We start from the raw sequence: 9,936 nt of genomic DNA, 5'->3' as shown, positions 1-9,936 counted from the left end.
GGTTCAGCACCATACCCTGCTGTTTTCAAGGGCCAGCCAGCACCAGCAGGAGCGTACTGCACTGTGGCAAGAACTTGTTCGTTGGGTAAGTGACATAGGCATGCATAACTGGACATATGAGCAGGTACGCCATCACTGCAGTGATTTAATTAGACATGTCCGGTGGTGTGCGTCTGATATCCACAGACAACAGCTTGCCACAGGTGGTGGGGTGGCCATACACCCCCCCCCCACCAGAGTGTAGGAACTGCTGCTAAGTGCGGTGGGTCCTGGCCTACAGCAACAACAACATCACACATGTGTCGTCATGGAGGCCGGAGCCACCCAGCATAGTGACATGGAGCGTGCAGGTAACATGCCCTAGCTGTAGACTACTGTTACCTGTATTATTAGATTATGCATGTGTGAGATGTGTACTGTGTTTGGCAGTTGTGCTGCCTATTGTGTGCAATACTGATAATTTGAATAGTATCTGTACACCTATGCCTGTTGCTCTACTGTAGTCTAGCACACTCACAGTAGCAATGCCACAGTTGCCACAGGTGGTGGGGTGGCCATACATCCCCCCCTCACCAGAGTGTAGGAACTGCTGCTAAGTGTGGTGGGTCCTGGCCTACAGCAACAACAACATCACACATGTGTCGTCATGGAGGCCGGAGCCACCCAGCATAGTGACATGGAGCATGCAGGTAACATGCCCTAGCTGTAGACTACTGTTACCTGTATTATTAGATTATGCATGTGTGAGATGTGTACTGTGTTTGGCAGTTGTGCTGCCTATTGTGTGCAATACTGATAATTTGAATAGTATCTGTACACCTATGCCTGTTGTTCTACTGTAGTCTAGCACACTCACAGTAGCAATGCCACAGTTGTGGCCACTGACAAACTGTGTCATATTCTTGCAGGTCCCTCTGGTGTGACAGCAGGGCAGACGTTACATGCTGGTGAGTGTGTTAATACTTTAAACTTGGTATTGAACTGTGCATGTCATAGGTGAGGTGTAGGCCATGTACACATAATACACCTACACATAATGCATGCTGTGCATGTTTGCTGTGAGACGTGAAACATCTCAGTAATGTCAGTAGCTGCCTCAATCACATGCAATGCACAGAGCATCAGACACAAATGTGGCAACACTGTACTGCACATTGGATAGGCATAGTTGACACACATGTACACAACATAACACGTTTGTCATACGCAGTACACCTCAACATGCTACACATAGTGTAACCGGACACCCACTGCCAGGTCACACTTCAGTATCCCACATGTCATCCACACACCACACATACAATACCTGAGGGGTAGGGGCCTAGCATGGGGCTGTGCAACACTCCTCAACACATAACACAGTCATGTTAGGCAATGCTCCCTATTGGACACCTCACACACCCTTGTGCAATGTGGTTGTGTAATTGTGAACTTAGCCACGGCACTGCGGTTCAGGTACAGCATGCTAGACAGTGGCTAGCACACTTTAGTGGCCTTGAGTGACCACATGATGCATGATGATGATGGCTAATGGTACTACACCCCATACTGTTACAATGGCCATGTCCAGGATTGGTATCCCATCACGTATACATGCACCACTCATCCCATGTGTGTCCATAGCATGCGTGTGCTACACCTGTGTCCACAATTATCTGCTACAGACACAGACACTGCAATCAGACATGGAAATCCATGTGACACACAGATAACACACACAGCCATGGTATGTATACCTGTGTGTGATTGTGCACAGGACATTGCAAAGCTTATAATACTTGCACAGAAATGTTGTGTCCTTGTACACATTGTGTTCCAGGGTGTTGGCAATCACTGAACATGTACACACATGCACCACAGCCATGTACACTGTCATTAACTATGGCTGCCTACACTCACACTGCATGGACTTGATCGACACTTATTCTGCATGCTGACACGTGTGCGTGACTGTTTGCCTTGTAATACTGTCACCCACCTTCAACCAGTACTGAGTATGATTTGGATTTCTGTTGTGTGTGCGTATATGCTGTAGTGAGGAGTGTGCATGTGTTCCTGTGTTCCTGTATTCCTGTGTGCATGTGTTCCTGTGTGCCTGTGTGCGTGTGTGCCTGTGTGCATGTGTTCATGTGTGCATCTGTGCGTGTGTGCATGTGTGCATGTGTTCATGTGTTCATGTGTGCATGTGCGCATGTGTGCATGTGTGCATGTATTTATGTGCTCATGTGTGCATGTGTGCATGTGTGCATGTGTTCATGTGTTCATGTGTGCATGTGTGCATGCATTCATGTGTGCATGTGTTCATGTGTGCATGTGTGCATGTGTTCATGTGTGCATGTGTTCATGTGTTCATGTGTTCATGTGTGCATGTGTGCATGTGTTCATGTGTTCATGTGTGCATGTGTGCATGTGTGCATGTGCAGACCATAACATGTGTTTCCTGTCTTCCTCTCACAGGTGCTGAGGTAGGGCTTGGCGAAAGCAGCAGGCGACCTGAAGCCACTGCCACAGATAGTGGTGATGATGACACATGTATTTTGGCACAGGGAGATTTGACAGGGCCTGTCGTTGGTCCACCAATCAACAGTGCACAGCGTTCAACCCCATCTATGCGCACACTCATACTGCCATTACATCCCTCACCACCAATGGCCATAGGGGAGGGACAGCATACAGTTGGCATTGACCAGGAGAGTGGGGTACCCATGGCACGTGCATCCCCTCACAGCAGCCATAGCCATAGACCTGGAACGGTACCACATAGGCGGAGGTCCAGGGGTTCTCGAGGGAGCACCACTGGACGTATTGCCCCTGGCAGGTGTGCCCTCACAGGTCTTACGACGACCACTATGTTCCGGACTATAATACAGGCTCAGGCAAGTATGGAACGGTACACCAGGCAGGGACTTAGGGCGCAGAGGGCACATAACACCGCTATCAATGACAGCATCCATGACCTTGCCGGTGCCATCCGGACATACACTGAGGTCATTGATAGATGTTGGGGGGAGACAATAGATGCCCTCCACAACATGTCTTCCTCAAGCCAGGATCATGCGGGATGGTTGCGACGTTGATGCGGATGCATGCCAGCAACAGCAACAGCTGGCAGTGGTCACGGACGGCCCACAGCTCACAGCCGCTCCCGTAGTGGCAGTACCAGCCCCAGCAATGCTGGGGCTGGCCTGTCCATTGTCCGTCCCAGTCAACCATGTGCATGTGGCTCTGGCCAGTCCCAGCAGGGACATGGGTCCAGTCGTCATACCTCTGCCTCTGATGACAGTACCCAGTCAGGGTTGGTACCTGATACAGTCCGTAGCACCCCTGCCAGGCACAGGTACTGTGTCCATGGCTGGTGACAGTGATCTGTACAGCCAAGCAGGTACAGTCTGTGGCTGTCCCACAAACCACCGTATATGGCAGCCACATGGTGCAGCTGTGTGCATGCAGACACACACACATTAAGCAAACTAGGGCTCACACATACACACACACATTACATCAACATTGGCCCATGCTGTACTGTTATCCCCCCCCACACACACACACACCCACACACACACACACAGACATGTCGATTGGATGGGTCAATGTCAGGCTCTGGCAAACAATAAAACACCCTGTGCATATGTTGATACCTGTGCCACCTCCTGTCATCTGCATTATCGACGGAGGGACAGGCTAACATGGTGCTGATGCACAGGGTGACACTATAGCAGTGTAGCAATAATAGCGAGTTGTCAACAAAGAAGTCTAACTACATCCTTGTAGGTTTATCTGAGCAGGCATTATGCATCAAAGCTCTGATTGTCAATGTAGCATTGTTTACACCACTGTTAGGTCTGAGTATGTATTATCCACCCAGGTGCCACTTGGCTGATGTGTGATGTTTTGCCAGCATGTGTTAGCAAGTGGACAGTACGTGTGTGATGTGTGCAGTACAGGTTAGCAAGTGTACATCTGTGAACATGGTGGGTGCGCACTGTCTGGATGTATGTGCATAGTGGACACATGGGCCATGTGGCATACCCTGTCGTACACATTATTAACATGCCATTGCATCTTTCAATGGCCAGTATGCATTCTACTACAGTTATGTACTAACATGGGTAGACGTGTATATGACATGGGTTGACACTATGCTGCGGGTGATACCGTTAATATCAGTCAATGATTTGCAGTCTGGTAGTATACACAACCTCAACAGCATGACTATAAGCAATCATTGGATGATGTCCTGACAAATGACACACAGTAGTAGGGAACCCAGTATCAATTGGATCCTTCCGGTGCTACTCTATAACACTAACCAGTGGTGATGACCACCACCCATTACTGTGACCACACATGTGTGTCATATAGCCCCCTTAGGTGCATGCAGACACACTAGGGATGTGTCCATCCAAATCTGGGAATGCATGCAATGGCCTACAATGCATTCCCTGGATGGGACACATATCCTACACAAGGGTATCATACAGACAGATACCTGTTGTGTGATACATGCTGTATAGCAGTAAGTCGACTATGGCATATTCATCATCATGTACTATACATACTATCCCGTCAGTACCACACCGGTGGTAGCCCTCAACATGTATGTCGGGTACCATTGTGTACATACAGACCCATGTTATGTCATGTGTCCCTTGGTATCCATATATCCATAGGTATTGTGGAGTCCCAAGGTGTATCACAGACATTTGAGGCCTGAATGCATATCCACAAGGCAGTCGTACACCTATAAAGACTGTCCATTCTTGGCAGACTTTGTTGTGTATGACCATGTCTGACATATACCCCAGGCATATACCCTCACTCACACTTCTCTTAAGTAACTGTCATGGGTGTGTGTGCCACAGATGACCTTGGCCACAGAACACGACAGTGGACGGCCATGTCACATACATATATATGTGACCTACGATCTGAGTAGCAGCGGCACAACCTGTCAATGGAAACAAATGTATTCATGTAGTATGCAGGCTTTACACCTATGTACTGATTGAGGGGACATGTACACATATATATTTGCCATGCAGATACCTGATGTCTGCAATGCACATACTGTTGTCATCATACTATGTCATACCATAGTAAAAGCAAAACCCACACCGTGTTGACCAACAGTGAGACACACACAGTCAGCATTTGCAGGATTCAAACCCCTACCTAACTATGTTATGATACTTGCGAGAGACGCACTAACACGGTGCACTATTTGCTTCACTGGCTGGTTTCACTTCTCCTGCAGTATTTGTAGGATGGTGACATCATCAGACTTTCCAAAAAGGTACCTCTTTTAGTGTGTTTTCACAGTCTCCAAAAAGGACACTCCTTTCAAAGACAATTGCATGCATACACACAACCCCCCCCCCCACACACACACACTGTTTGCAGGATTCAAACCCCTACCAAACTATGTTATGATACTAGAGAGTAACGCATTAACATGGTGCACTATTTGCATTACTAGCTGGTTTTCCTTCTCCTACTGTATTTGTAGGATGGTGACCTCATCAGACTTTCCAAAGAGGAATGTACCTCTTTCAGTGTGTTTTCACAGTCTCCAAAAAGGACACTCCTTTCAAAGACAACCGCACACATACACACAACCCCCCCACACACACACTCACTGTTTGCAGGATTCAAATCCCTACCTAACTATGTTATGATACTAGAGATTGACACATTAACACGGTGTGCTATTTGCTTTACTGGCTGGTTTTCCTTCTCCTGCTGTATTTGTAGGATGGTGACATCATCAGACTTTCCAAAGAGGAATGTACCTCTTTCAGTGTGTTTTCACAGTCTCCAAAAAGGACACTCCTTTCAAAGACAATTGCACACACACACACTCACTGTTTGCAGGATTCAAACCCCTACCTAACTATGTTATGATGCTAGAGAGAGAGAGACACACTAACATGGCGCGCTATTTGCTTTACTGGTTGGTTTCCCTTCTCCTGCAGTATTTGTAGGATGGTGACATCATCAGACTTTCCAAAGAGGAATGTACTTCCTTTACTGAGTTTTCCCAGTCTCCAATACGGGAACACCTCTCAAAGGAAACTGCACACATATACACCCCCCCACACACACACACACACACCTTGCAGGATTCAAACCCCTACCTAACTATGTTATGATACTAGACAGAGACGCATTAATACGGTGTGCTATTTGCTTTACTGGCTGGTTTCCCTTCCCCTGCTGTATTTATAGGATGGTGACATCATCAGACTGGACATGGTGATGTGCGTACACTTTGTTTTATGCCATTCCAGGACTGGTCCATGTGGGTCAGCAGGTCTCAACAGCTTGAACATGACCTCAGTATCCTTACCTTGTGTGATCTATCTGTGGACACATTGACATTCCATCATATGTCAACACATATTTATGCACAGCTTCTTGGTTTTGTGGATACTGCTTGTGTCTGGGATGTTGATAAAGGGCTATTCAAAGTCTATGTGACACATGTGTAGATGTGTTCATTGATGTATATCCTGGGTGGCTGCCTTGCAAACAGTCTAACATGTTTGGGAACCATGATCCGCACATGAACATACCACAGTTGGTAGGGTTGTGTGTGTGTCAGCTTCCAATAGCTCTGTTTATGACTGCAACCATGGTGGACTCCATGACCTTGCAGATCAGACCACATAGGCGTACTGGACTTGACTTCCCATGGTGTGTTGTGCACCAACACTTGTGGGGAGTGCCATATGTAGCTGTGACACATTCAACGGTTCCACATCCTGTGTAGGGGGTGCAGCTCAGCTGACTGTTCAGGTGCATGATCTGCTTGTTCTATAGTTTGTGCATGACACATATTGGGAATCAATATATTCCACCTGCTGCCATGCTTTTGGCAGTGGGGGTAGCTGCTCATCCATTCTACATGTGATATCTCCCGGTATGATGATGTGAACTATTGTCAGTGGGGGATGGGTATGTACATATGGGCCTGTCTGTCATGATGTTGGCATTGACACTCAGGTACAGTTGGCCCTTACTCAGGACATATATGTGTGTACATTGATATTTATGACATAGCTGAAGGAGGTGTCATGATTCAGTCTGGATGCCTTCTCAGCTTCTCTTTACAAAACACTAACGAACATGAGCACTAATCCCTGTTATACACTTTTACATGCTTAACACCCTACTGATCCTTTGTGATCAGGCAAAAGAGTATGTCATGATAATATCCTGGCATGTCCAGGGGTCGGTTTTGTGTGTACTCTTCAGTCCAGCTGGTGGATATTGTGATATTGACACAATGTCACATCTGCCTCATGTACACAGACAACCCTCTCCTCCTCCCGACAAACTCAGATATATGTGTGAGATGCACCTATATAGGCATACAGGGAGCTGAACTCTCTTGACCCATGACTGGCACAGTCTATCTGGTGTTGAAGGTAACCACACACACCACATATCAGTCTCACATATCCTCTAGCAACAGCACTCAAACCACATTAGCACACATTGACATACTCGGATGCTGTAAATGTACTCTACCTAAGCAGCAGAGACCTCCAAAGCAGACACACACACACCTGCTACCCCACTACAATACCCACATATCACTAAGTTCACAATGTCAGTGTGCCACACAGTCACTGCCCTTCGGGCTAAACAACACACCTAATACACTTGTAATAGGCGGCACTTATGTTCAGACACACTGACGTACCACTCACCAGCCCTGACAAGGGAATAGTCACTTTGGGCTGTCTGTTGGGTGCCAGGATCTGCCGCATAACACAGGTAGTCAGGTCACTCCAAAGCAAGTACAGGACTGGCACCATCATTGTCCATGCTGGTGTGTGTAACCTCAGACGTTACTCGCTGGACCACATGACATGATACATGGAGGTACACTCTGATCATGTAGCCCAGGCCAGTATGACCCTGACCTTGTCTAGCATCTTACACCCACCAATTATGATGTCACAGTATATGACTGGGAAGGCATCTGTGATCTGTACTAGCAGACAGCTACAATCACTCATGGATTTTTCTAAGGGCTGCTTCTACCAGACAATTGCACCTGACACGTAGGGCTATCACACGGCCTTCTTCAGTTATGTCAGGAACCTGGGTGGACACTCACTGATATGCTGTGAGTTACTGCATACTGACTAAACCTACGTATCACATTTAACAGTTGGCTAACAAATTAGTTTCATTCATAGGGGATACAGTGTCTGTCAGCATATGGTGACATCCTCAACATGCCACGTAGCTTCACTATGGACAGCTTGCACCTGTCACCCTTGGACTTTGGTATGCTGGCTAAGGCTCTTGCTACCACCAGAGTGCCTTTTTTAAGCAGGGCTCAGAAGACAAACCCACCTCCATAGACATTACAGGTTAAATGAAACTAAGGGTAATGCTGCTCAACAACAGTTGTGTTAACCTCATATTGTGGCCACTCAGAACTCTCCTCAGTATGGAGGAGAGCAATATCTGTGCACTGACAGACTCCTGGTTCAGGCTCACTTATGCACACCAGCACTACCAGGTTATGTTTCATACCATGCTGTCTGACAACAAGATTTGGAACAGACAACACAACTAGGGGGAGTATCCATATACATCACAGATACACACACCTCCAGGTTAGTAGCACTGCACAAAGCATCACAGAAAATACATATACAACTACCATTGTGCAATACTGCCTTTCAGTTTGTTGCCTGCTACAGAACACACTCCCAAACTCAGGAACCACACTCGGCTTTTGTGGGAACTATGGAGAATATGAAGGTCTCCACAGACACCATTATATTGTGTGACTTCATATACACACATATTGACTGGGGATACTACTCAAGCCCCGCCAACCTCACCCAACAGTCACTACAATTTGTGGACTCATGTGCTTTGGAACAACCAGTCAGCATAGCCACAAGGGGGAATACATATTGGACTTGCTCATCACCAACATGGGGACTCTATGTTCCACACCAGCGATATACCCCTCATTGGTAAGGTCAGAACATACATGTATCTCACAGGACATACATATACCCTCCACACACCCATCCTGGGTAATCTTGGTGAACTTCTCATGAGCCAACATCTCACTTCACCGAAGCAAGGTGGTATCCTTCAGAGATCCTGAGACAGTGGCATATATGGCTCACACTGCTGCATCCTTTACATACACATTCTATGGACACCTAGTGGACTACATGGACTGTGCTATCCCAAATAACAACAAGACCCACTACTACAATGGCAGGGGACCTATCTGGTAGACCCCAGCCATTAATAAGCTGTACAACATCAGGAGGACGCTACTACATGATAGAGCACAATCCCAGACTGGGAAGGCATCTGTGATCTGTACTAGCAGACAGCTACAATCACTCATGGATTTTTCTAAGGAATGTTTCTACCAGACAATTGCACCTGACACGTAGGGCTATCAGTTATGTCAGGAACCTGGGTGGACACTCACTGATATGCTGTGAGTTACTGCATACTGACTAAACTTACCCTGAACCCACTGGCATTGCCTACATCCTGGCAAACAGGTTCAGTGCAGATGTCTCCCACTCATCCCCCCTAAGGAGCAACTATCCATCCCAATAGAGTATAACCTCCCTGACATCATGCAGTAACAGGTGAGTGCTGCCCTCCTCACAGTGTACATCACAGTATCAATGTGACCAGATGGTGTCCCAGCCTGCATCATACACGAGCATCATGACAAACGCAACCCTCACATTACATCACTGTTCAATATCGGAGTTACCACAGGATATGTACCCAAGGAATGGCATACTGCGACAGTGGTCCCGCTCCACAGAGTTGGTGCCACAACGGACCACAGACAATATTGCCCTATAAGCTTATGTAGCCTGTTCTGCAAAGCTATGGAGCATATTGTCATAGGACTTCTACACATAGACATCG

Source organism: Protopterus annectens, chromosome 6.part0, assembly GCF_019279795.1.
Source record: "Protopterus annectens isolate FY-2018-M chromosome 6.part0, PAN1.0, whole genome shotgun sequence".
In the NCBI taxonomy this organism is placed as follows: Eukaryota; Metazoa; Chordata; order Ceratodontiformes; family Protopteridae; genus Protopterus; species Protopterus annectens.
This window is presented reverse-complemented; position numbering follows the sequence as displayed.